The sequence below is a fragment of the Pseudoliparis swirei genome, chromosome 22 (assembly GCF_029220125.1).
Source record: "Pseudoliparis swirei isolate HS2019 ecotype Mariana Trench chromosome 22, NWPU_hadal_v1, whole genome shotgun sequence".
In the NCBI taxonomy this organism is placed as follows: Eukaryota; Metazoa; Chordata; class Actinopteri; order Perciformes; family Liparidae; genus Pseudoliparis; species Pseudoliparis swirei.
Window position 1 is genome coordinate 3,424,890 of NC_079409.1, and position 25,531 is coordinate 3,450,420.

At 47.5% G+C, this 25,531-nt stretch overlaps 1 protein-coding gene across 3 annotated transcripts in view; it reads left to right on the forward strand.

Annotated features, from left to right (window-relative positions):
• The first annotated feature begins 2,019 nt into the window (after positions 1-2,019).
• sema6e (sema domain, transmembrane domain (TM), and cytoplasmic domain, (semaphorin) 6E) overlaps positions 2,020-25,531 on the forward strand; it is a 110,388-nt gene continuing 86,876 nt past the window's right edge. For 2 of the 3 annotated variants that reach the window (XM_056443632.1, XM_056443635.1), the window contains exons 1-2: positions 2,020-2,164; positions 12,183-12,254. The gene's annotated coding sequence lies outside the window, so the exon portion shown is untranslated. The remainder of the gene's footprint in view (positions 2,165-12,182; positions 12,255-25,531) is intronic. The other variant, XM_056443633.1, reaches the window with a different exon arrangement.

Consider the following 25,531-nt stretch of genomic DNA (forward strand, 5'->3'; position numbering starts at 1 on the left):
AGTACTCATCATTGTTTGTGTCTTTTGTACGTCTCTTTTCGTGTGTAGAGGTCTTTTAGAAAGCAACGGTATCTCCGTAAATCTCATACTTTCATGACACTGATAACATCACCCCAGTGGTCACCTCAACGGAGCAGATCTGAGACCATACGGGGCCCATAGAGGTCCAGTAGATGGTCGAGGGCCCCGTGGTTCCTCAAGGAGCTGCTCGTCAACACACCGGCCAACGCTCTATCATAACCAGTGCAGATAATCGCTGCAGGAGCCACTTGAACTCAGCAGCTCTAAGAAAGACTGACTGGAGTGGAAATGCAGTATGAAGACTGCAGGTGAGTGGGCCAGTGAGTCCAAGGACACCTATTAGATTATCATCAAACGCACCGTCGGCGCACAGCTGTTTTATTGGTGAGAGCGGCGGCTGAGTAACTGTTGTTGTTTACGCGACGTCCACGCTTTCCAAACTGGGATTGAGCTTGTTGTTCTTCCTGTGAGGCGTTCAGAGGACTCACAGTTTGCATGTTTTCTGTGCCTCTTGTGTAACGTCACCGTCGGTACACGATTCATGTGAAAGGAACAGTTAATGTGGGTATGCGTTAAATATATTGTATGTATATATATATTATATATATACATATACAGTATATATATATATGTATATATATATATATACTGTATTTGTACAGTATTGTTGTTGGGTGAGGGACGGATGGATGATCGATGGATGGCTGGATGATAGATGGATGGATGGATGGTAGATAGGTAAATGATGATGATGGATGGAGAGATAGATAGATGATGGACAGATGAACAATGGATGGATAGAGGAAAGATAGATGGATAGATGGATAACTGGATATATAGATGTTTAAATGGATGATAGATGGATAGATAGATGATGATAATGAAGATGGCTCGATGAATGGATGATGGACAGATGAACGATGGCTAGATGAATGAATAATGGATGGATGGAAGATAGATAAATGGACAATGGATTGATGAATGATCGATGAATAAATGGATGATATAGCTGTTTAAATGGATGATAGATGGATACATAGATGATGATGATGATGATGATAATGATGATGATGGATAAATGAATGGATGATGGACAGATGAACGATGGCTGGATGGCTAAATAATGAATGGCTGGATAGAAGGATAGATAAAAGGATAATGGATTTCTGAACAATGGATGGATGAACAATGGATGGATGAACAATGGATGGATGAACAATGGATGGGTGGATTGATGGTTAAATGGATGGATGATGAATAAACGGACTAAAATAATAAATCAAAACATAATATGAAATAGTATACACTGTATCTCATATATATTTAATGATGAACAGTGTGTCCTAAAGTAATAGACCCCACACAAAAGTGCAGACTCTAGCATTTAATAAATAATAATAATAAAAAATGCATAAACTTTAAACGTCTTTGAGTGTCTAGAAAAGCACTATATAAATGTGAAGTATTATTATTATTATTTTTATAAACTAAATTGCTGAACTAACAACTGTTTTAATAATAATAATAATAATAATGTGTATAAGAATAAATAAATCCAATGAATTCACTAATACTCTGTCATATAATATCACTTACAGTAGAATAACATGGTTCGTTTCAAAAAGCTCCTCCCATGAAGTGTTTAAACGTCCCTGTCCTGCGCTCTGATTGGCTGGTTTTGAGCCAACAGGGGCCCCTTAATGTTCAGGCGTCGAAACATCTGGGAGAAAAGTGAGCACCAGCTGGGGCGGGGTGCGCGCGCAACAAACCAACACGCACACACACGCGCACACGCAGGGAGCTCGACCGTTTAACCAATCGGAGACGGAATGATCCGAACCTCGCTCTTGTGATTGGACGGAACGCCTGTCAGACTGCGGAGGGGGCGGGGGAAGGAGGAAAGGGGGCGTGGCTTCATCGGCGCCCGAAGTGTTGTGATCCCAGTCTGGCTCCAGTCTTGTTCCAACAGTCGCGGGAGAAAAGGGGGGCTGCCGCTCCGCTGCTGTGGCGCTCTGGGATTACTAACGGAAAGAACTACCGACCGCGGCCTCGGAGACACGGACGGCTATTGTTGTTGTCGATACTATTGTTGTTGTTATCGTAGCCACCTCCACACGCTGGACGTCGGAAGGAAAACAATAAGGTAAGACGCGTCTCTCTGGCTGGTTGACTGACGCCGCGGCTGCCGCTGCCGCTGCTGCGCGGACTTCGCTCACCGGGAGGTTGCCGCTCCGCAGTCGCGAGACTCTTCCTTCACATGAAGTTAAATCCCGATAAATGCAACATTTCAGACTCGTTTTTACGAGCTTATTCAACTATTTTGTTTAGGAGGGTCCCGGAGTAGCCGCTTGTTTTGCCCTTTTCCTTGACATGATGTGTGTACGTGTGTGTATGCGTGTGTGTATGTATGTATGCGTGTGTGTGTGTGTGTGTGTGTATGCGTGTGTGTATGTATGTATGCCTGTGTGTGTGCGTGTGTGTGTATGTGCAGTGCCATTTAGTTGCAGAGACGTGCGTTGTGTCAAAGCCTCCGCGGGTCTTTTGTTCCTTCAGAACCCGCAACGCTCACCGACCGTGTTGACTGTTGCTGCTGCAAAAGACTCCTCGGCAACTTCTCGCCAATGGAGCAACCGACGACGTGTCGCCCTGCAGAGGGTTCAATTTGCATACTCATCGGTTTTGATTTTTTTCCAAATAAATATATATATATATATATAAATACCAACAGGGGCCAAAATGAGTTTATGTGCAAAGAAGAAGAAAAAAGCCAACGCACGTCGAGGAGCGAGAGAGCCCGTTAAATAAATCAATCAATACATACATAAAACCACTGCTCGATCATATGAGCTGCAGTTATTTGCTTTAGGTGGATAAAAAATAAATTAATATATATATTTATATATTTAAAAATGTCATTTGTTTGACCTGATTCACGGCTCACTTTGTTGGGTCTCGGGGGAGAAAAAAAGAGGAAAAACGATGATCTCATTGTTCGAACAGGTTCCTGCTTTATTGCACGACAAGTTTCCAGCAGTCGGTGCTCCTCCTCTTCCCCCTCTATCTTCTCCTCCTCCTCCTCCTCCTCCTGTTCTGACAAACATGACAAACCTGTGTTGTTGTTACATTATATCTAATATTTTTCCCAGGGAGCTCGCTGCTGGTTTATTTGTGTTTAGATGAGATGCTCATGAGCTGCTCTCTCTCGCTCTCTCTCTCTCTCGGTGTCTCTCTCTCTCTCTCTCTCTCTCTCTTGTCTTAGCCTGTTGTGCATTAGCCCTCTCTTAGCCCTCGGTGGGTGTTCAGTTTCAGCTCACAGCTCAGAACATTTCAACAATAAATAAATCTTTCCCGGGCACAAAATGAAACTTCACCACCACTGTGTCCGTCAGCCGGTTGCAGCCGTTGCCTCGGAGACGTCCGGCTGCCCGGTGGCTCGGTGATGCGTTGAGCGAGAACAATACAAGTAGCAGCTGAAAGGGGCAACATGGATTTTTGGTTGTTGCAAAGGTGGGGGGGAGGGGGGGGGGACTCGCCGGTCAGATGTCGTAAGTGGAGACCTTGTGGTGGGATCTTGTGATCTTCTTATGCCCTCCCCCCCCCCCAACACACACACGTGCTCACCTCAGCTGCTGCAGTGATGCATGAGGATGTGGAGGCCCCCCCCCCCCCACCCTACAGTGTCTTGGCAGCAGTCTGCAATTGTGGTTTCAGGTTCATTATCGGACATGAGACCGGTCTGCTGCCGAGGAGAGGTGTCTCTGATGCTAACCAGCATGTCTGTCGCCACTATTTATATATATATATATATATATATATAAATATATTATACGTCTCCCGGATAGCTCGCTTAATGGTGCATAGGTGAGTAATTTTATTTCCTATTTCCATTTCGACCGTTTGCTTTTTCGTTGTGAAATGACGAGAGGCTCCCCGATAGAAGGGGTGGGAGTGGATTGTGGGGGGGGGGGGCAGATGGCGTCTTCCTTAATGGCCGTCGGGGTAATGATGGTTGAAATAGGCTCCTAACAGGGGCCGAGGACCGCGGCCCTTTGGGGAACGTTCAGCGGGCCTGTTTCCATTTTCATCATCGCGATAAAGTGCTCAATATCTGAACATGGCCACACACACACACACACACACACACACACACACACACACACAGCTATTATAGTTCGTGGGACACACAACGACACGTTACATTAAATTCCCGGGCAAAGTTGAAGTTGCTCATCCCCCCCCCCCACCATTTCAAGCTCAATGGAACTAAAGAGCATATTCGGAATAACATAAATATATATATATATACATAGTTCTTTTTTAACGTCTATTGTTGTCGCACCTTAACGACCGCGCTCCGTCTGAAGTGTCTCGGGGGGGCCTCAAACACGTCTGGCAACAGTTAATCTCTCCATCATATATGTGATTTAGTGTGGCCCTGAAGGAGTGGGAGAGGGGGGTGGAGAGGGAGAAGAAGAGGGGGATTGAGAGGGAGAGGGAGAGACTGTGCTTGTGACACCTCATACTTCATTCTGATAATAGCTGGTTACCCGTGGCAACTGGGCAGCCAATGAGAGCCCTGTTTCTTGAGGCAGATCGTGGGGGGGGGGGGGGGGCTTATAAGAGCTCCGAGGCTGCACCCCCCCCCCCCCCCTCTGTCCTTGTGTCCAGTGGAGGGTGCAGGACCCCTAGTGAGTGAATTATTACCTGTCAGCCCCCTCCCCATCATCCATAATCCAGGGCTGACACGGCACAGGCCGGTCCAGGTTATCTGCCGAGACCACCATGGCCTCGGCCTCCAGGTCCCCCCCCCCCCCCCCCACAGTGGGTAAGAAATCACATTAACATGTTGCATCGAGCGTTACAGATGCTCCGGCTGAGAGCAGCGTGGCTGAAGTGGGTCCTCCATCACTGGGTCCTCCATCACTGGGTCTTCCATCACTGGGTCCTCCATCACTGTCATGTCTGGACCTGGATCCCTTCTGTCTTTTGCTTTCTTTTCCTTTTTTTTCTTGTTTTGAAGGAAAAAGTTTCTATATATATATATACATATCAAAATGTATATCTATTAAATTCCTAAAGCAGGAGCGCAGTAGCCCCCCTCCTGGGGCCCCGGCGGGGTTTAGAGCCGGGGACTGCAGCCGAGTGAGCGTGCCGATTTCTGGGAGGTCAGTGAAAGGGCTCGAGGGGGAGGGGGAGGAAGAGGAGGGGGAGGAGGAGGAGGTAAAGATGGCGGCAGGCGGCAAACCGCAAACTGGACGAGGGACGGGCCTCGGCTCGTCCCTCGTCCAGACTGGCTGTCTTTCTGCGGTTCCTATATTTGTTTTGTGTGGAGCCGGTTCTCCAGAACCATGAACCCCTCGTGGAACACGGACCTCGCCAAACCCACGGGGCCATATAGGAGGCAGCCGGGAACATGTGTGTGTGTGTGTGTGTGTGTGGGGGATTGTTTTCAAGACTTTTATTCTCCTTTTTTGCCTGAACAACTGTGTTGTGTTTGGCGTTTTCAATTTTTTCTATTGAATCTGCAGATTCACGATATGTTTGTTTCCTCACTGGATCAGTTGCCCTTTTTATACTAGATGAAACATTCACTATACAGCCACACACACACACACACACACACACACACACAGACGGGAGCATGCACAACAAAAAGAATCTCTCTCGAAAGGCAAAATATACCAAAATGACTCATCCCCAATAAATAAAAAGGCCTCCTTGTCATATCTCATGCATATTTCATGCCAGGTCTCCAACGCGTCTCCGTGTGCGTTTTACCGGATTATTAGCCGACGACATTCAGACCGCGTCACCCACGGAATCCAGTTCATCCTCGAAAACCTCAACGCTCCGGAAGGGTGATGCAAAGATTATGGTAACGCATGTGCAACCCCCCCCCCCCCCTCCCAGATCCACTCCTGTGTTCTCTGCTGCTGTGTTTTAACAGGAGGGGGCGACTGGACCCGGGTGTCCCTGTAGATACCGCCCCCCCACCCCGGGCCCCACGTTGCAGCTATCGGTGGTCCAAATGGTCCCCGGCTCGTCGAACGGCCTCTTAATCCCTTCATGGTGAGTGCAGGCCTCCCATTGGTCGGCGAGAGGCTCCTCCCCACCGACCTGCTTCGGGTCGCATCGGAGTGCAACTTTTTTGCCGAGTCGTGTAATTTCGGACTAATTCCCCGAGACGGCGACCCGGCGCCGAGATTATTTGCAGAGATGATCTTCGGTTCACCGACGCGTCCTTTCTTTTCACGGTAAATGGAACGCACTCGTTAAGTTTCTGGGGCCCGATCGACAACACGACTAATCATAAGATTATATATATATTTCTATAGATGGCTACATGTATGGTTCCTGTCGCTGGCAGGGAGCAAGACGCCGGGTTATTAATGAATATCGAGAATTATATCACCGCCGCGAGCCAAGTCGGTAGACATCGCCCACTTCCACTGCCTCACCCCCCCCCCCCCCCCCCAGACCCACACACATCCTTCTCCATCTTCATTGCCAAGCGCTGGTTGCCGTGGGTTTCACAGAGATTGGCTCTCAATCAAGCGCCGTGGGCGGCAGCACCATTATAACGTCTTTCTTTTTCAAACATTTCTTTTTTGTACTTGGATTTTTTATTTTCTTCCAATTTGTGGAGCGTTGACTCCCCGTTTGAGTTATTTATTTATGTATCTCCTCCGCCCCGCTTCCTGCTAACGGCCTCGCTTCCTGCAACAAACGGGCTGCTGCAGGAAATGTGAGCGTCCATCTGTATGCCAGAGGTCATTTCCCTGGGAAGACGGACCAGACCCCCAGGGCCACGCTCTGCCTCCCCCCCTCCCCCTCCACGCCCCCATCCCCCTTTTAAAGAGAACGAAGAAGACTTTCGTGTTTTCCTGCAGCAACGCGTCTGTTTTTTTGGCGAGATTTCTGTAATATTTTATTTTTAGTCTTAGTCGGACAAACTTTCCTGCCAGAATTTTTAATTTTTTGGGAGTCGGCTGCTCGCTTTGTGCACGTTTAAGAGAAGAACAATTTCCCGAGTCTCCTTCATGTTCACCAGACGCTTTTATTGTTGATTAAATTGACATTTGGAGCGTGAAAATGTCACGAATATATCCCGCCTGAAAATATTTGTGTTTCATGATCTCGACCCATAAACATCAGCGTAAAACCATTAAACGGCACTAAAACGCACCAGAATCCTCATTATCTCATTTTTATGGCATCATAATAAATCGTGAGGTTCATGAAGGATTAATAACAAAAGAATTGCTTTTATTATTTTAAAGGAATCGGCACGATCAGGTTTGGAGCTCGTCTCCGGCTTTAGGTATTTAACGTATCATGTTTTAGACATCTTATAGACGGAGACATTAGTTGATGTATCAATAATTAATTAGATATTTGTCTTCATATCTTTAGGTTTCTCATCTGGTAATCCGATGCACAGCAATTGCCTGGCTTGTCACATCTCGGCTAAAGCAATTAGGCTGACAGCATCATCGGGGGGGGGGGGGGGCGGGGGGGGTATAGATGTAATTCTGAGTTATGATCATGATGCTTATTGGATTTTTTTTTGTCGAAAATTAGAATTTTTTTTATGGTCCTGAATTGCGAAATGAAGCAGGAAATTAAAAACCTTTCTTCTCCTTCTTGTTCTTCTTTTTGTTCTCCTTCTTCTGGTTATTGTTTTTCTTCTTCTTCTTCGTCCTCCTCCTCTTGAAACTCAAGCTCAGATTCCCACCACCCTCGGTGGCGTTTCTCACGCACCCTGAGCTCTGCAGATGAGAGAGAGTGTGTGTGTGAGTGTGTGTGTGTGTGTTAACCTCCTCTCCGCTCTCAGGCCATTCTGTGTGTGTGTGTGTGTGTGTATTCCAGCGTCCCCTTATATGCGGTGGAGTTCTGACCCGGTGTGAGATGAGGCCGTGACACGCAGCGCGGTCATTTCCCTCCAGTTCTCAGAACTCTGGGCTGGTTTCCATCGAAAGGAAAGAAGCTATTTATAAACCTCTTTCTGGGGAGGGGGAGGGGGGGGGGATTTTCAGCTTCAGTGTCATGTAGGAATCCAAAACTGGGCAGTGGTCCAGGGTGAGTTAAACACCCCTCCCCCCTTATCGTGTGTGTGCCTGTGTGTGTGATGGATTCTTCACAAGTCTCTCCCTTCAACTCTTTATCAATAATATTAATAATAATAAAAAGAATCATGTACAGTAAAAGAACATGATTATTTTAATAAGATTGTTTTTCATTAATTGTCAGCTAATCGTCATCAGAACATAAGTGAGTTCTTGTATTGATGTTTCATTTGAAGAAAAGTCTTCTAGAAGCATAACATCCTGACATTTAAGGACCTTTTTTATTTACTTACATTTTTTTATTCGTTTAATTCAGTTTAATTTCAGTTTTTAGACATTTTACATAAAACAAATACAAAAATGTCAGACATAAAACAATATACACTTATATATGTATATATATACACATACACATACAACAGGACACAATGATATATATACATATATATGCACATACATACACGCATACATACTGTATATACGCACACGCATACATACACATAAATACATATAAACACACATACTTCCCCCCCTAAAAAAAGAAAGAGGGGGAAAAAAGAAACATTTGAGGACCTTATATAATAATCGCTGAGTCGTTCTGACCCCGTGGCGGACGCTGCAGCTCCTTTTGTCGTCGCGCATTTCCTGTTTCCCTCTTTGAAAGATTAATTAACCCCGACCTCTTTTCTCGTGATGGATATTGCCGGGCTCTGCGCTTCAGAGCGTGACCCTCCCAACGCGACCTCAATCTGGATGATCATTTGAGTCTTTTGGACTCAGATGTTGTCGCGGCGCCGGCTGAAATGAAGCGTGGCAACAAAACGATATTCTCTATTTACCGTCATTTTAAAGTTGTTGTTTACCAATTTGTTTTTTTTTCCTGCATTGAAAAGGTTTCAAGTCGATTTGGACTGAACCATCTGCCGAGGTCACGGTGACTGGACCTCGGCGTTGTGGCGAGAGAGAGAGAGATCTCGATCTGCCCGCCATGTGCTCCGGAGACACGGGTCAGTTCCTGCGACGAGCCGGTCCATTCAGCAGGAAGATCTTTTTAATTAGTGTCTGCTCCTTTAATTAACCAGCCGGCAGAAGGTCCGTGTCCATTCGTCACCCCGGCTCCCGCTCGCCCTCTTTTGTCTCCCGCTTCCCATTCTGTCTCACGGAAATGGTCTATTTCTTTTCCTTTTCTTCTTCCTCCTCTTTCTTCAATGAGCATGATGATACCCGTCGGGGGGGCTCATCGTATGCGAGGCCGCGGTCATCATCCCCCTGAATGCACCATCGGTAAAACTAACAGCCCGGGATCCGACATCCATCTTGTCGATTTGCGAGAGCGATGGTTTAAAAAAAATTGTTTACGTTCTGTTCCTCGGAGGCCGGATCACGCCCCCCCCCCCCCCCCGAGTAATTACGCAATGCTAATTCTGAAAACGAGGGCGAGTATTTGGGTAGTTTGAGCACGAACGGCACCGACGACACTCGAGCTCGTCCCCCACCCGGCTCCGGGGTCGGCGGGGGGTTGAGGGGGCGGGGCTTGTATAGCCGTGTCTCCAGAGCCGGGGTCGGCTGCGGGTCAGGCCACCTTGAACTCCTCAGCGAGATTTATCGTGTCATAGGTGGACGGGGGCGAGGGAGGGGGGGGCGACCCGACCCCCGTTCAACATGAGGACTATGTTACACCGGCAGACAAATGCCTGTCACGCTCTCTGAGGGGTCAGAGGTCATGTGTTAAAGGGGGAGAGGAGCCTGATTGATTTTCTAGAGTAGGTGTCACAGGAGGAGTGGGGTGTAGGTGGTGGGGCTAAAGTCACTTAGCCCCCCCCCCCCCCTCCCCCATGTGGCGTGAGGGATTGCGACGCAGAGGAAGTCTGTGAACCTCAGCGTGGCGCTTGTTTTCACTTTCCCCTGAAACAAGACACCGGACCACATGGTTCCCCTTTTTTAAAAAGGACAAGCGGGGTTTGAGGTTGGGGGGGGGGGGGGCAGGAGTGTGTCTCCATATATTCCAGACGATCACGACTACTTCGCTAGATTTAATTGAGCGGTCTGTTTTAAAATCAAAATAATAAAATGCACGACCACGGTAGCCGGCGGCATTAATTTAATTAGCTCAAAGTGGTTTCCAGGTCACTTCCGAGCGAGGGGGGGAGGGGGGGGGGGTGTCTAGTTTTTGCAGTTGTGGCCACCAAGATGAACCCAAATGTAAAAAACAATAGAACTTGATAAAAGACGATACGCAGGTTTATTGTTTTTACTGCGGAAATGAATATTCATTGCCATTTATTTCCCCTCGCATGAAACTTTATGCAGCACTAAACTTAAACTCAATAGTTTTGTAGTTGTTTCACTTCGAGCCACTAAAGTATAAAAGATGGTGTTTTCCTCAATGGTGCTCAGAGGTTTGACTTCCTGTGATATTCTGAGGGTCTAATTTGGATGACGGCTGTAATTGCGAGTAAAAAGTTCGGGTACCTGCGACGGGAGGATGCCATTTAAATGTCTCCGGCCTCCTCGAGTTAAATAGAAGAAGAAGAAGAGAATAAGCTCGTCATCGCCCTCAAACCCCAATCGACCCTCTCGGGGGTGCCGGTGATATTTGAATCTGACTAGTTTCTGCCTGAAGGAGCACTAAACCTTCGAGGCGCCGTCGCTTCCCGTCTCTAAACCCCCCCGATTAAAGACATTTGAAAGTCTTGATATTTAAATGTAGCTCAGACCCAGACGGACTTGCAAAGAAACCTCAAAATAGCCCAAATGGGATGTGCTTGGGTTAATGAAGCTGTTGATCTCCTCCTTCCAGACAAAAAAAGTTTACTTTCCAGCACTTAATCTATTTAGGATTGTCCCCCCCCCTCTAGCCCATAAAATAAGTCTGGTTCCCTTGTTTATGGATTGATGGAAGTTATGGATGTCGATTTAAACAACGTGGCTAAAAGCTTTATTAAAACGTTCCCCGTGGTCTTGAGCTCCGGATGATCTCCAGAACCTCCAGACCAGATCGCCCCCCCCCCACTCCCGGTGTTCTGCTCCGGGATAATGAGCGCCTGACTCCTCCCTCGGCGGCTGAACCTCTGTTTGTTTGTTTGTTTGTTGGACCTTTTGACCTTCTTCATCGGCGCCATCCATCACACAATGTTGGCTTGTGAGGCTTGAAAAGAAGCTGGACTTTCCCAACGATTTCACCGCCCCATTGTGTTCCCTCCACCTGCTAACAAGCATGCAGATGATGATGATTGATATGAATGTATATTGATATGAAGGCCTCTCCAGGGGGACGTCTGCATGAGCACACTGCACAGGAAGTGGCCAACTCCAAGAGATGGTCCAGAACAACGGCCCGGTTGATGGATCCGTACCATCGCGGTACGAATGCAGTATTATGGCGTCTCACAGTTTTATGATAACCTCCTCTGCGATTACGCTGGAGATTGAAGCTCCGATTGCTTTTCCTTTATGCTTAATGTCCAATTGAAAACTAATCATCAGTGACCGTATGCAGTGGGAAATGAAATCCATTCTCCATGTTCTGGAGATGATTACTTATCAAAGTGAGGTTGTCACTTTATTTTTTTACCTACTTGAGGTCTGTGGCAAGACGAAGACATTCGTCCCGTCATCGGATTCGAGCTCTTGGAATTTGTTTAAATATTTTTGTTCGCTTCCTGCGAAAGAAAAGAAAAAGAGCCACCCGTTGTCATGGAAACGTTACTCTTCCCATCCGGAGTTCAAAGCGTCCTTTTCGCGCTTCACGTTGTTTTTTTTTATTTTTATAAAGTGATGGAAATGCGTCCAGTATTTTTGCAGCGGTCGGCGTTCTGATTATTCACAGATTGGACCTTTTGTTCTTTGAGGAAAGATGGAACGAGATTGAGCCCAACAAAGCGAGACAATAAAACCAATCTAAAAGATGAAGAACAAACAAAGAAAAAAATACTATAATTAAATAAAGGCCATAAAAAGGCAGTAAAGAAAAAGAAGACATCACTCTTAAGCCATTCTGTAAAAATGATGCGTTGGCGTTGGCCTCTGTTCGCGGTCCGTCAGTGAGTCACACACGGACACCGGAGTAACGGTGATTAATTTTGTCCTTCACAGATACGCCGGCGGCTGCCGTCTTAACGACCTGCTGCGATCACCTGCTCGGCGGATCACTGGTTGAGCGCTCAGGTACAGCACCGTCTCCTCGATTTAATCGAATGTCACCACCGTGTTACCATCAGGTTACTGCTGGATTATTATTGAACGGTGACGCTGTGTCATGTTTCGGTCTGAGTCGCGGCTGGGAGAAGGAATAAAAGCTCCCAAAAGCGTGGCGCTTATGACTATGGTGCCGCAGGAGGAGTGCTAGCTCACGTTAGCTTAAAGCAGCTAAAATAACGGAGCTAACGTCTACAATAATGGAGCTAACGGCTAAAACGACGGAGCTAACGGCGAATGTACGGAGCTAACGTTGAGTTACGCTTTGATGCGTTCAAGTTCTAGTCACTAAAAAGGTCATAAATCCAGTTTCACAGCAACATGACAGAGATATTAAAGAGGTAATTACCGGCTTATGATACATTATTCAAACTAAAGGAATACAATCATTTGTGTTTTTTGTTTTTCATTCAAATCACCACTGTGGAAGGTTTAATGTATTTATTCCTGCAAGAAGAGGCTCAGAGTCACAAGGATGAACATTGAATATCGCACGGCGTCATGAAGTCAGTTTGCTGTTATTAGAATATTCTGTGTTTGGCATTTACGAACAAAGGAGTACTTATCAGCGTTGTCACAAGACGTGTAGATCAACGTCTCAACATGGAGGCATGAGACGGATGCTACTTACAGAGAACCACGAGTCTCGCGATGCAGGCCTTGACCGTGTTACTCAAGAACAAACTTACTTACCCGGTGACCTACATAAGAATATAAGATGCTCATTGAGGCTTTGAGCGTAACTTTGACCAGTTATTCCACTCTGTGAACCGGTCTCGGACGACTTCTGGTTCCGGTGAGCTCCACATGCTGCACAGTCCGGGCTACGTACATAAACCGGACTCGAACGTACGTGAGCAAGGAAAACTGTAGAGGGGCCCTCAGAAGCTGTTGGTTCCCCCAGTGAGCCTGGATGTGGACCGCAGAGGACGGGGCCGGTGATGCTCGCCATGCTCTGACCTCGAAGGCATCCGTGTGTGTGTGTGTGTGTGTCCCTAATTTAAGAGACTCTAAACGAGAGACTCGTGGACACGTCAAGCCTTTTCTGTTAATTGGGAAAAGTTCCGGTCGGCGTTGCAGGAGTCCAATTATTTCCGGTTGCCGCACCACGAAGCGTGTTTTTTTCAGATATTTTTTTATATTTTTAGGCTCAATTAATGAGATGATCATTTTCTCGGCTATGAATCAAAGAGTTGGTTTTCAGCACTTCAGAGAATAGTGCACAGTGGCTTTAAGGAGTGATGCAAACATCACAGGAGGCCGGCAAACCTTTGCTTTAACGTATTACCCCCAATAGATTCTGATTATCACCTCCATCGTTTTCAGATTTTTAATGAACATGAATGCTGCGAACTTGTGTTGACGTTACAGGCGTTGATCTGATGAGGGGGTGGGGGGGGGGAAGAGTCGTCAGACTGGATCTTCTTTTATTCTGCCGGACTCCTTCAGGCGTGCCTCCACAGGTCGCCGCCTCGCTGTTCTCCTCCAGCAACCGTCGCTTCACCCACGGTAAATAGTGCGCCGTAACTCGTAGATGCGTCATGTGACCCGAGTCGTCTTGAGCGAGGACGCGCGGGGGGGGCCTCTGGGGCGCATCGACGGGAGGGCCATGATCAGAGATGGGAGCTGGATGGTGAGAGAGTGGTGGGGGAGGGGGGGGAGGGGGGTAGAGGTGTCAGCTGTATAATTGGGGTTAGAAGATCTCCGGGGTGGATGTAGAGGGAAGCTTTATTAAGAACATTTACAGTTTTAAACTCCCCCCCCCTCTCCGACCAATCGTCCATTTTCCACAAGAGGCTGTGTAACAACAAAAGGGATGAAGGGCACGGTCCTCGAGCTCCTCTCTGTCACGATAAGAAAGAAGACCCCATCAACCTGGAAAGCGCTGACTCAATTCTTTCTTTAAATCTCGGCCTCTGGTTTCTAGAGAGAAAAGTCGCTGCTCATCGATTTTTCTTTTTTTGTGCGGCCGTATTTGCGCTCCATAACCTCCCAGAAGCCACCGGCTCTTTTTTTAAAGGAGAACGCACTAACGAGGGCCTCTCGATGGCGGGAGCAGGGCCAGTGGAAAGGGTTTGAACCCTCGACTTTTAGTTTATTAATGGAGAGCCTGTGAATGTGTGGCTCCATCAGCCTAAAGTATACAAAGAAATAAATATATATATATGTATATATATATATTTGTATATCTTTGTTTATATGTACAGTCTATATATATTTATTTATATATTTTAAATATCTTTATTTATATCTTTTAAATATCTTTATATATATATATATATGTATCAAATTATTAAACCTTTTCGGGGATGCCTCCATGACTCTGGTGTCCTGCTGTCCCACGAAAGCAGACTTTGAGAGTGACTTTTGGGTTGAACCAGGAGGCGGTTGCGAGATAATTAAAGCCCCCCCCCACCGTCCTGCGGCAGGGGCTCGGCTAATCCTCTGCTCCGGTCATGGGGGGGAGGGGGAGGGAGTGTTGAGCTTCGTTTTGTTTGCTTAATGGGAAGATATTAAAAAAAAGAAGACTGTAAATAGCATGAAACACAAACAAGAGACTTCGAGTAGTTTCCAGGATAAGAAAACAAAAATTCCGTGGGCTCGTCGATGGGAACGCCGTCGCCGGGCGGGGATACTTTTGCGTGCGTCATGATGATAATGTTGTGCGGTTATATGTGTGTTGTTTACAAGTGTGTTCCCACTCTGGAGAGCGAAACAGGAACTCAATTAGCGTGTGAGTGTTTCTCTGATTATTCTTTCTTTTCATGAATCTCCGCTCGTCTTGATTAAAAATGCCCTAACATGTGGTGGCGGCGGCTCACGGAGGCAATTAATGACGCTTCGAAATCCTGATCGCCCGATTGTAGCAAATTGCACACGAAAAGAAAAACTCAACAAATAAACGCAGTCCTCTTTCGAGTCCCGGCATCTCGATCGGGCAGGAAAAAACAAACCATGCAGCTCTCTCCTCATAATCCATGTTTTATTGTTTGTTTGAAGTTTTTTTTTTCTTCTCTTTTTTTCTCTTGCATACTTTTGCTGTTGAGACCTGCATCGCTGCAACCGTGAAAACAGTTTACTAAGCATTGCTCGAATGAGTCCTAAAAGACATAGACGGAGGAAGAAAGGGTTTTTTGTGTGGAGTTAAAGCGTGAAACAAAGAAAAGACAAAGAAGAAGAAAGACAAAGAAGAATCATAGAATAGATCACAAACTCATTCATATCAACCAAGAGGGTTTTAAAATTGTGTTAAGAGGTTATTGAGCCCTTCTTGCCCGGTATATATATATATATATATATATAAGTACCTCTAAGTGTCTTAATTGCCTCTGAAAGGTTGGCGATTACAATGAAAAACGTGATTGCAAACGTTCTTCAACATCTGCATGAGCAACCAGGAATTGCTTCAAGTGGGTTTGGGGGATTACACATTAGTCCCCTTTGCACACGCTCAGAAAGTGTGCGGTCGATGTATACGGACACACACATACACACACACACATTTAGGGCTGCAACTAACGATTATTTTGATAATCGGTTGATTATTTTATCGATTAATCGGATAAAAAAACTAAAACATTCATTTTCAACCCTTTATTCAAAACAGGGTCCGTACGGTCATGGAAAACCTGGAAAAGTCATGGAATTTTTAAATGGCTATTAGCAGGCCTAGAAAAGTAATTGAAAAAATAAAATCCCAAAATATTTGGAAAAGTAATGCAAATTTGTTTTATTCAAATGTTAATTTACACGGTATATATACGGTATGGTTTGGAATTCTCATTGTTATTTTAAATACTACATCTTCTCACTTTGTCACTTAGACAGAGTTTTCACAAAATGTTTAATCATGGACATGTGGTTTAAAGTCATGGAAAGGTCCTGGAGACCCACTGGTCAGCATGTGGATGAACCTGTTCACTGGTCAGCATGTGGATGAACCCGTCACAAACAGACTGACAGCTTTCCTCTCCTGAGCAGTGGTCCCCATGTGCCCCCCTGAACAATATCAGAGACGCGTTACGATTTATTATTTTTTTCACCTGGCCCGCTGAGATTGCAGTGAGACGCGTAAAAAGTGTGAAGTGGTGCTCTTCGCAATAAAACATCTTTGATGGACGTGTCGAGTCTCGGCCAATCAGCGTTCAGATGTCCACAGCGTTTGGGAAGTTAGGTTAGCTTGAATGTTAGTCCGCTACATCTGCTGCTGTCACGCTGCACGGTGTAGCGATACTAACAAAGTACCCGTACGTTAAAAACGATGTGATTTAGCATATTTTTTGAATTGATACTTCATTAAAAGAGCGATCAGAGCGCACGCGCTGCTCCGCTCCGTTAAATGTTGTCTGCACGCGCAGCGCTCACAGCGAGTGGCGTCGGGGCTTATCTTCGTTGCCTTTCTCCGTGGAAAAATATTTTCCGTTATCCGCCACGGAATAAATAACCACGTTTTCTACGTTATACTCTTGTGGAAATGCCACACACGTCGTGACATGTAGCGCCCTGGTGTCTGGGTTCATAACGTCACCCGGAGGCGCACTCAGCTCCGTGAATGTCTCCGACTACGTGAATGACTTCCGCATCCAGCGCCACGTGAGCAGCAGCAGCCAATTAGATTCATCAACAGAGGAGCAGCTCAGCGCTGATTGGCTCTCACAACGCAGCGTTCAGTCTCTCCTCTCGCTCCGCTCTTGTTTCTCCAGCGCCGCTCTGCGCTCAACTCAACTTTGTTTATACTCCGTGACTTATTGAGCGCTGTAATAATCGCGCGACACAACGAATCGATAATGAAATTCGTTGGCAACTATTTTAATAATCTATTTTTATCGATTTTATCGATTCGTTGTTGCAGCCCTACACACATTCTGCCGTGTGGGGGCGTGAGATGACGGCGAGCCTCATTGCGCGGTGACCCGTGGTAAAAGGTCAGCTTGCTGCAGCCCGACGAGGAGGATTAAGGCATTAAGCTCCGCCCTCCTGGTGGACTTTTGTCTCATTCCCTTCCACTTCTGTCATCAGGACCGCTCGCTTCAAGACGGCGTTGATGTATTTTAATTGCAATCAGGGCTACAACCAGTGGTGTTTTATTTGTTTCGAAAAAAATTTTATTCATCTCTATCATCGTTTTTGTGAAAACGATGTTAAAATGAAAAAGAAAACCCAAAGCGATCACCGGAACAATTTGTGCGTAAATTTGTGTTCCGCACCATTTTATTGATTTTTTTTACCGCCACCTTACCTTGTTACCTTACCTCGTCAACTTACCTCGTCACCTTAACTCGTCAACTTAACTCATCAACTTAACTTGTCACCTTAACTCGTTAACTGAACTCGTCACCTTAACTCGTCTCCTTAACTCGTCTCCTTAACTCGTCTCCTTAACTCGTCCCTTTACCTCGTAACTTCACCTCATCAACCTAACTTGTCATCTTAACTCATCACCTTACATCATCACCTTAAGGCGTCACCTTACCTCGTCACCTTACATCGATCGGGGTAAACCGGCCATTTGTTGAAGAGACATCTGAAAAGTCTTAGTTCTCTGCGTTTGGTAATACATTTCTTTTCATTCCGTCCCGTCAGCTGATCGAACCGAACGCCCCCGTGTGGCTCGAAGCCGAACTGCAGCTACAACAGTTAAACCTGAATATCTGGAAGAAATTCTGCTCATTTATCTGGCGACTCTAATCAAAGCTCCGGCTGCCGATAGGTCGGTTCCCGTCGGAAGCCTTTTTCACTGTTTTCTGACATTTTGACAGACAAACAAATTAACGGAGAATCTTAATTGTCCGATGGATCGATGATAACAATTATCGTTAGCCTCCGCAACGGCTCATGGAGTACTTCCTGTCCAGGCTTTCAGCCGGTTTCCTCCACCTTTCTCCGGTCTTCCCCTTCGTATCTCCCAATCAGAAAGAAGGAGCCACGCGGGGTTTTCGGTTGCAGCGTTTTCACCCCCCGCTGCCTCCACGTCCTCCTCTTCCTCCGCTCTGAAAACCAATAAGGTGGAAGCCGTTGATTAGGAGATGTAACGTTTCTGGCTTCCAGCGAGATTAAGAAGGAAAAAAATTTGAAAATGAATAATTTTATTGCCAATATGATGTTACGACCGCTGCGGAGCATCAGCGGTTCAACCAGAGAGGCTCGCTCATTTCTTATAACTGATGTTTGCAAATTCCCCCGGCGCGGCATTAAGGAATATTGCCGTATTAATTGCCGAGGGGTTTGCCATCTAAACGGGTAATTGCTGGAATGTAAATGTGCTCGGCTCCCTTTTTTTTTTTTTTTTTTTTACGGCATTTGTTTATTGAGGCGCCGGCCGCCGACAAATTGTGATGCCTTAAATTGATGCCCGGTGCTTTTTAGGGATTCCACGTGTCTGTTCCTGACACAATAACTGCAGTGATGAACGCACCATCAAGTTTATTAAATATTCACAGCGCCAACAGAGCAGAAAACAACTATCATCCATGTAATGATAAAAGAGGAGTGATGGCCGCCTGACTGTGTGTTGTTATCCGAGCGTCTCCTTGCTCTGTTGCCGGGCGGACTGAGCGTGCCCTTTAGTGACTCATCATTTACTAAAATTAACTTCATGATGTATGGAAGAAGACTTGAAGCTAGAGATTGACACATAAACTCATGTTTACTGAGGGAAAAGTAGTCATTTATATAGACTTGTATACAACCACAGGAGTCGCCCCTGGTGGTCAGGAGAGAGAATGCAGCTTTAACACATGAAGCATAGACTTCTATACAACCAGAGGAGTCGTCCCCTGGTGGTCAGGAGAGAGAGAGTGCATCTTTAACACATGAAGCATAGCCTTCTATACAACCAGGAGTCGTCCCCTGGTGGTCAGGAGAGAGAGTGCATCTTTAACACATGAAGCATAGACTTCTATACAACCAGAGGAGTCGTCCCCTGGTGGTCAGGAGAGAGAGAGTGCATCTTTAACACATGAAGCATAGACTTCTATACAACCAGGAGTCGCCCCCTGGTGGTCAGGAGAGAGAATGCAGCTTTAACACATGAAGCATAGACTTCTATACAACCAGATGAGTCGCCCCTGGTGGTCAGGAGAGAGAGTGCATCTTTAACACACGAAGCATAGACTTCTATACAACCAGGGGAGTCGCCCCCTGGTTCTCTCGAGGAACTGGCATGTTCTTCCCTCGGCAGTGTGACGGCATCAACTGGCATTCAGGGGATTAAAATATATGGAAATACATTCTGAGCCTTGAGGGGCTTGTGTGTATTCATATCCATAAGCACCTATAAATAACCACCTAGTTCTTCATTTCTGCTCTTTCAATGAATGCAATTATCTCAAAGCCCCCCCCCCCCCCCCCCGACATCAATTAAGCATGCCCTTCATCACGGCCCTCCCTCGGCCCGTAACTCTACAGCCGAGCCGTGATGGATGACTTGTTCATGGTGGCCGACACAGGCAGGTGGACCCTAACCCCCGACTAACTTCTGTCCTTTTCAAAAACATCGACACGTTTCGTGGGGTGTTTGAGATGTGTTCATCTTTATTCTCCGAGCTTCGCCTCTTCACTCGATTTACAATTTCTACCCAACTGTGGGATACACCTTGTGATTCTCTCTCTCTTAAACTCTCCCTCACACACACACACACACACACACACACACAGACACTCACCTTCGGCACGGAGAGGGCGGGGTTAAACGCTCTACTCGTAAACAGAGATCTGGGGCCGTGGGAGGACGAGGCGGCCGAGAGGGGGAAGGAGGTGATTTACTGGGGGCTCCAGAAAGCGGGACGAGATTTTAGTTCTTTTTTCTTTTGTGCTACATAGAGCGGAGCCCCTTTACCACACACACACACACACACACACACACAGACTCGGCGGTCCTCTCGACCCGCCGGCGCTCCTTTTCAATCACTCCTCTCGCCCCCCCCCCCTGTTATTTGTCCCGTCTTATCTCCTCACCCTCCTCCACCATCTTAAGCCGAGCCGTGATTGGAGGACACCGAGCGCCAACGATCCGCCCTCAGAGCAACCCCCTCCCCCCCTCCATCTTCCTCTTATTTTTATTCATTCTTTACTTATCCAACTGTAAAGAAATGTATAATAATACATTGCCGTGGCATCAGGAGCGTAAAGGTTTCGGGCCCTTCGGGCCGAGCCGTTGACGCTCCTGTTGAAACGCGCGTTTCGTGCCGCGCCCGTCGCTCAGAGCGGCTCACACACGTCAACAATAACAACACAAATACCGTCTGGGTTTTTCACTGAGGGTTGATTAGATCATTAGTGTGTGTGTGTGTGTGTGTGTGTGTGACGACCCTCGCCAGGCACACATTACGAGTGTGTGTGTGTGTGTGTGTGTGTGTCCTGAAAAACGCCTTTCTTCTACCTCTTTGTTCCCACTTGAAAAGAAAAGGTGACTCATGTTTTAAAAGAAAAAAAAGAAAAGAAAGAAAAAAGAAAAGCTGTTCTACTGCCAATCTTTAACACTTCAGACCTGGTTGATTTGGTGGCACCTCGTTTACTGGCACTTTTAATACTCCAGTTCCCAGAATGCAGCTGGAAGAGCAAACTACCTGGTGTTGTTTGAAGAACGAGGGCGATAATCGGCCTCTCTCCCTCATCGTGACGGCAGCCGTTGATCTGATGCTCCGCTGCAGGCGGCATGAAGGTCGTCGGCGACTCTTTCGTCTCCCTGCTGTGTTTCAAAAGTGATCCGACGTCACAAAAACAAGACCATTACAAAAAAAAACACCACACCTTTTTTTGTCGTTTTGTAGAAGCACTTTTGATGAAAGATAACCTTCTTCTTCTTCGCCTAGCCTTCTTCTTCTTCTTCGCCTAGCCTTCTTCTTCGCCTAGCCTTCTTCTTCTTCGCCTAGCCTTCTTCTAGCCTTCTTCTTCGCCTAGCCTTCTTCTAGCCTTCTTCTTCGCCTAGCCTTCTTCTTCTTCTTCTTCTTCGCCTAGCCTTCTTCTTCTTCGCCTAGCCTTCTTCTAGGCTAGAAGAAGAAGAAGGCTAGAAGAAAAATAAGCCTTCTTTTTCTAGCATTCTTCTTTTTCTAGCCTTCTTCTTCTTCTTCATGCCGCGGTCACGTTTGACTTCACGTTGCGGCCTGAGAGGATGTTCTCTGTATGACCGACTCAACGAGGGACGACTCAGAAATGTTGTTTCAGAATCCAAAGCTTTGAGTGTCAAGTCTCTCCAACATGTTTCTGTGCTTCTCCAGAATTCGAGGTTTGCGATATTCAATCCACTGTTTACATCTTTCACAGAATCGTTGTCGCGTGACTTTTGCTCTCAGACGTCTCGACCACGGCCTCCCGGTGAGGAGATCGTGATTTAATGTTTTTTTTTTACGACGTTAAGCGGTTTATTTGAGGCATTTCGGGAGATATTTTTGATAGAGCACATTTTTACGATGCGTTCAAGGACCATCCGACAGTAATGGTGGTTTTTCCAGCTTCTGGCTGTGATGAATGGTGTCGTGCCTTTTAACCACGGCGGGCGACTTCTGTGGTTCAGAGGCTTTAAACTTATTTTACTGCGACGCTGCAGCAGGAGGAAACGTTTATTTAAATACTGCAGTCGGTAGACAAATTCTAATAAGGCCAAATTAGAAAGGCTCCTTCTCCACCGGCCTCACCCGACTCTTATTGAAATGACTTCAAGTCTCACGGCGTTAACGCGGGGGCGCCGGACGCCTATTCTGTCGCTCTCAAATAGTTTCTGGCCTTGAAAGCAGCGCGGCGGCTCTCAGCCCGGAGGCTGAGGCCAGTGTTTGTGCTTCAGCATCCCATGAAATGGCTTGGCTACATCCACAGGTGTGTGTGTGGCTCTCTTCTGTGTCCAAGTGGACGTGGCGCTAAATTGGGAGGAAAAAATGGCTGCAAGTGAGTGACTCGGCCCCAGCAGGTGGAAACGGGACTCCTAACCCACCTGGGAAAAAGAAATTTAAAAAAGTAGGGAATAAAAGTTTCCAGTCCTTCATCTTGGGCGGAGATCTTTTTATTTCGGCATGTTGTTACTCATTTTTACTTCATAAAAGGGAGAAAAAGAATGAGCTCACTGTTAAGCAGCGTCTCAAGATGGCCGTTTGGAACTGGCCCTTCATTCACTGTAAATACATACTGTATATAAATATGTATATATGTGTATGTATATATATATATATGTATATATACAGTATGTGTGTATCTATATATGTGTGTGTATGTATATATACGTATATATATATGTGTGTATATATATATATATGTATACGTATATATCTACTGCGCCCCGCTTCCAGTTCTAACCCCCGCCCAGCACTCCTTTCTACCCGTGACCTCATGAATCAGTCATAACTTCATTTCCACCCAAAGGCCAATGCGCATAATGCGGGAAAATACCCAAATAAATGGACACGGCGGCAATAAATATTAAATATGTTGAATAGTAAGACGGTAAAGTCTGAACTTTACTGACGCCTCGTCTCGGGGTACGTGAGGAGAGCAGCCCGGGAGTCTGAGGGGGGGAGGGGGTTCTCAGACCGGGCCAACGAGGAGCAAAACCTGAACTCGCCCGCCCACCACACACACACACACACACACACACATATACAAACACACACACACACGTACTCATCCCCCCCCCCCCCCCCCTCTTGAGGCCCGAGCGGCTGCAGAGCGAGACGATGAAAATCATTAACGTGAACAACGCTCGCGCCCAGGCGTTCCTCCCGCCGAGCGGCGGTTTGGTTTGCGGGCAGCGCGCACGTGAGCGCGCACGTGAACCACCGGGGTGGAGGGACCGGTCGGTTGAGGTGGCAACCGGTTCCTCGATGTTCGATTTCGTGGAATCACACACCTTGGTGAATATCGATTTCCCCCTCCTTTTCTTAAAAAAAAAAAAAACGGATATTCTCCCTTTTTAAAAATAATTACATGCGTACAAAAACATCAAATCACAGCTCCTGGTGTACCTCGAGTTTTATGACCTGCTCTTCAATGAGGCCGTAACATCTGCAGTAAAACTCATTCACAGGACGATCTGAGAGGAGCGTGAGCTGCTGGCTTTTATGAACGGTTTAAATGGCAAAGGAGGACAATAAAAAAATCTCTCTCTCTCTCTCCCTCTGCATGATGTTGACAATATTGAACTGGAAGACGGTTTACGAAGGCGTGGTCATTAAAGCTCGCGTTGTGGAGCGTGAACAACGAGTTGAGGCGTGTGCAGCAGTTAAAGCGTTCACACGCCCCCGAACCTGAATATGAGAGGGTTCAATTCTATAAATCATTAACGCTCAGCGTCGGGTTTTCTCCCACGAAGGCCGCTTTGCTTACTTGTTTACTCTTGAGAGAGAGAGAGAGAGGGAAGTTCATACGGAGGAAATGCAACGCACAACTATCCTGGAAAATTACAGCGGACAAAGTGTGTGTGTGTGTGTGTGCGTGTGTGTGTGTGTGTGTGTCCGTCCTCTCTCGAGTTGAGAGCGCTCGGTGGAATCTCGAGCATTGCTCAATAATTAAAGCACAGGGTTAAGCAGCACTAGATTGCCTCTTTGCTATTTACTGTGTGTGTGTGTGGGGAGGGATTGCGGCGGCCTCGTGTCCCCACCGCTGGGTTCCGACACGGCGGATGCGGGCTCCTCCTGGGGGGCCCCGGGTGGGGGATCAGGACCCCGGCGGCTGTAGAGCGCCGCTCTGTTTATTACCGGTGTATAAATGAGTAACGCGGGATCAACCGGTGAGGCGCGGAGAGACACCGCAGGCCTCACCGCGCTGCAGGTCTCACCGCGCTGCAGGTCTCACCGCGCTGCAGGTCTCACCGCGCTGCAGGCCTCACCGCGCTGCAGGCCTCACCGCGCTGCAGGCCTCACCGCGCTGCAGGCCTCACCGCGCTGCAGGCCTCACCGCGCTGCAGGCCTCACCGCGCTGCAGGTCTCACCGCGCTGCAGGTCTCACCGCGCTGCAGGCCTCACCGCGCTGCAGGCCTCACCGCGCTGCAGGTCTCACGGCGCTGCAGGTCTCACCGCGCTGCAGGTCTCACCGCGCTGCAGGTCTCACCGCGCTGCAGGCCTCACCGCGCTGCAGGTCTCACCGCGCTGCAGGCCTCACCGCGCTGCAGGTCTCACCGCGCTGCAGGTCTCACCGCGCTGCAGGCCTCACCGCGCTGCAGGCCTCACCGCGCTGCAGGTCTCACCGCGCTGCAGGTCTCACCGCGCTGCAGGCCTCACCGCGCTGCAGGTCTCACCGCGCTGCAGGCCTCACCGTGCTACAGGCTTCTTTTCCTTTCTTCCCCCTCTTCCCCTTCCGTCCCTCTCATCCCCCTCTTCCCCCTCTCCCTCCTCATCCCCCTCTATTCGCTCTTGCCCCTCTTCCCCTTCCGTCCCTCTCATCCCCCTCTATTCGCTCTTGCCCCTCTTCCCCTTCCGTCCCTCTCATCCCCCTCTTCCCCCTCTCCCGCCTCATCCCCCTTTCTTCCCTCTTCCTCCTCATCCCCCTGTCTTCCCTCTTCCCCCTTTCCTCCCTCTCATCCCCCTCTCTCCCCTCTCATCCCCCCTGTCGTCGCCACACCTCCACTTTTAAGTGACTTTTCTTTGGCTTTTAATCACCGGCTTGGGTCAAGTTTTGATATTCACATCTGCAGCTCTGTCGTTCTCTCTGGCCCAAGTAGACCCCCCTGTGTAGGGCCCCTGTGGAGCCTGTGGAGGGCCCCAGGAGACCCCCTGTGGATGCTGAAGGTGAAACGCCCCGTAGCCTCATTTCATGCAAATGGCGTGAGATGGTCCGTTTGACCCTAAATGACCTTCATGTACTAAATGATGACATCATGCTGTCCAGAAGAAGACCTGAAACTAGACAGAAACTCATGTTTCTGGATTAATAAAGTATATATCTTATCTATCTTATCTTATCTATGTTTCCAATGTTTACTGAGGGAATCGAGAGAGAAGGAGAGTCATCTTCTCATAGACGACCACTAACCGCTACGCCAACGTTGTTCTTTTGTTCTCGTGGCTTCGGGGGGGGGGGGGGGGCGGGGGCATTTTGTTTATATCGGTACGATCAATAGGTTCCGTTTTTTAAATGAACCGTGTGTGTGTTTGTGTTTGGCAGAGGGAAGGAAGATGAGCGTCTTCTTCGCGAGAGCGGCGGTCGATAAGTCAGGTCGGCCTCCCGCCTCCGCTGGCGGCTCTGAAAGCAGTTCCCACGCTCTTTGATACGAGGGGGGGGGGGGGGGGAGGAATTCATCTGGCGGACGGTTCCTCTATGAC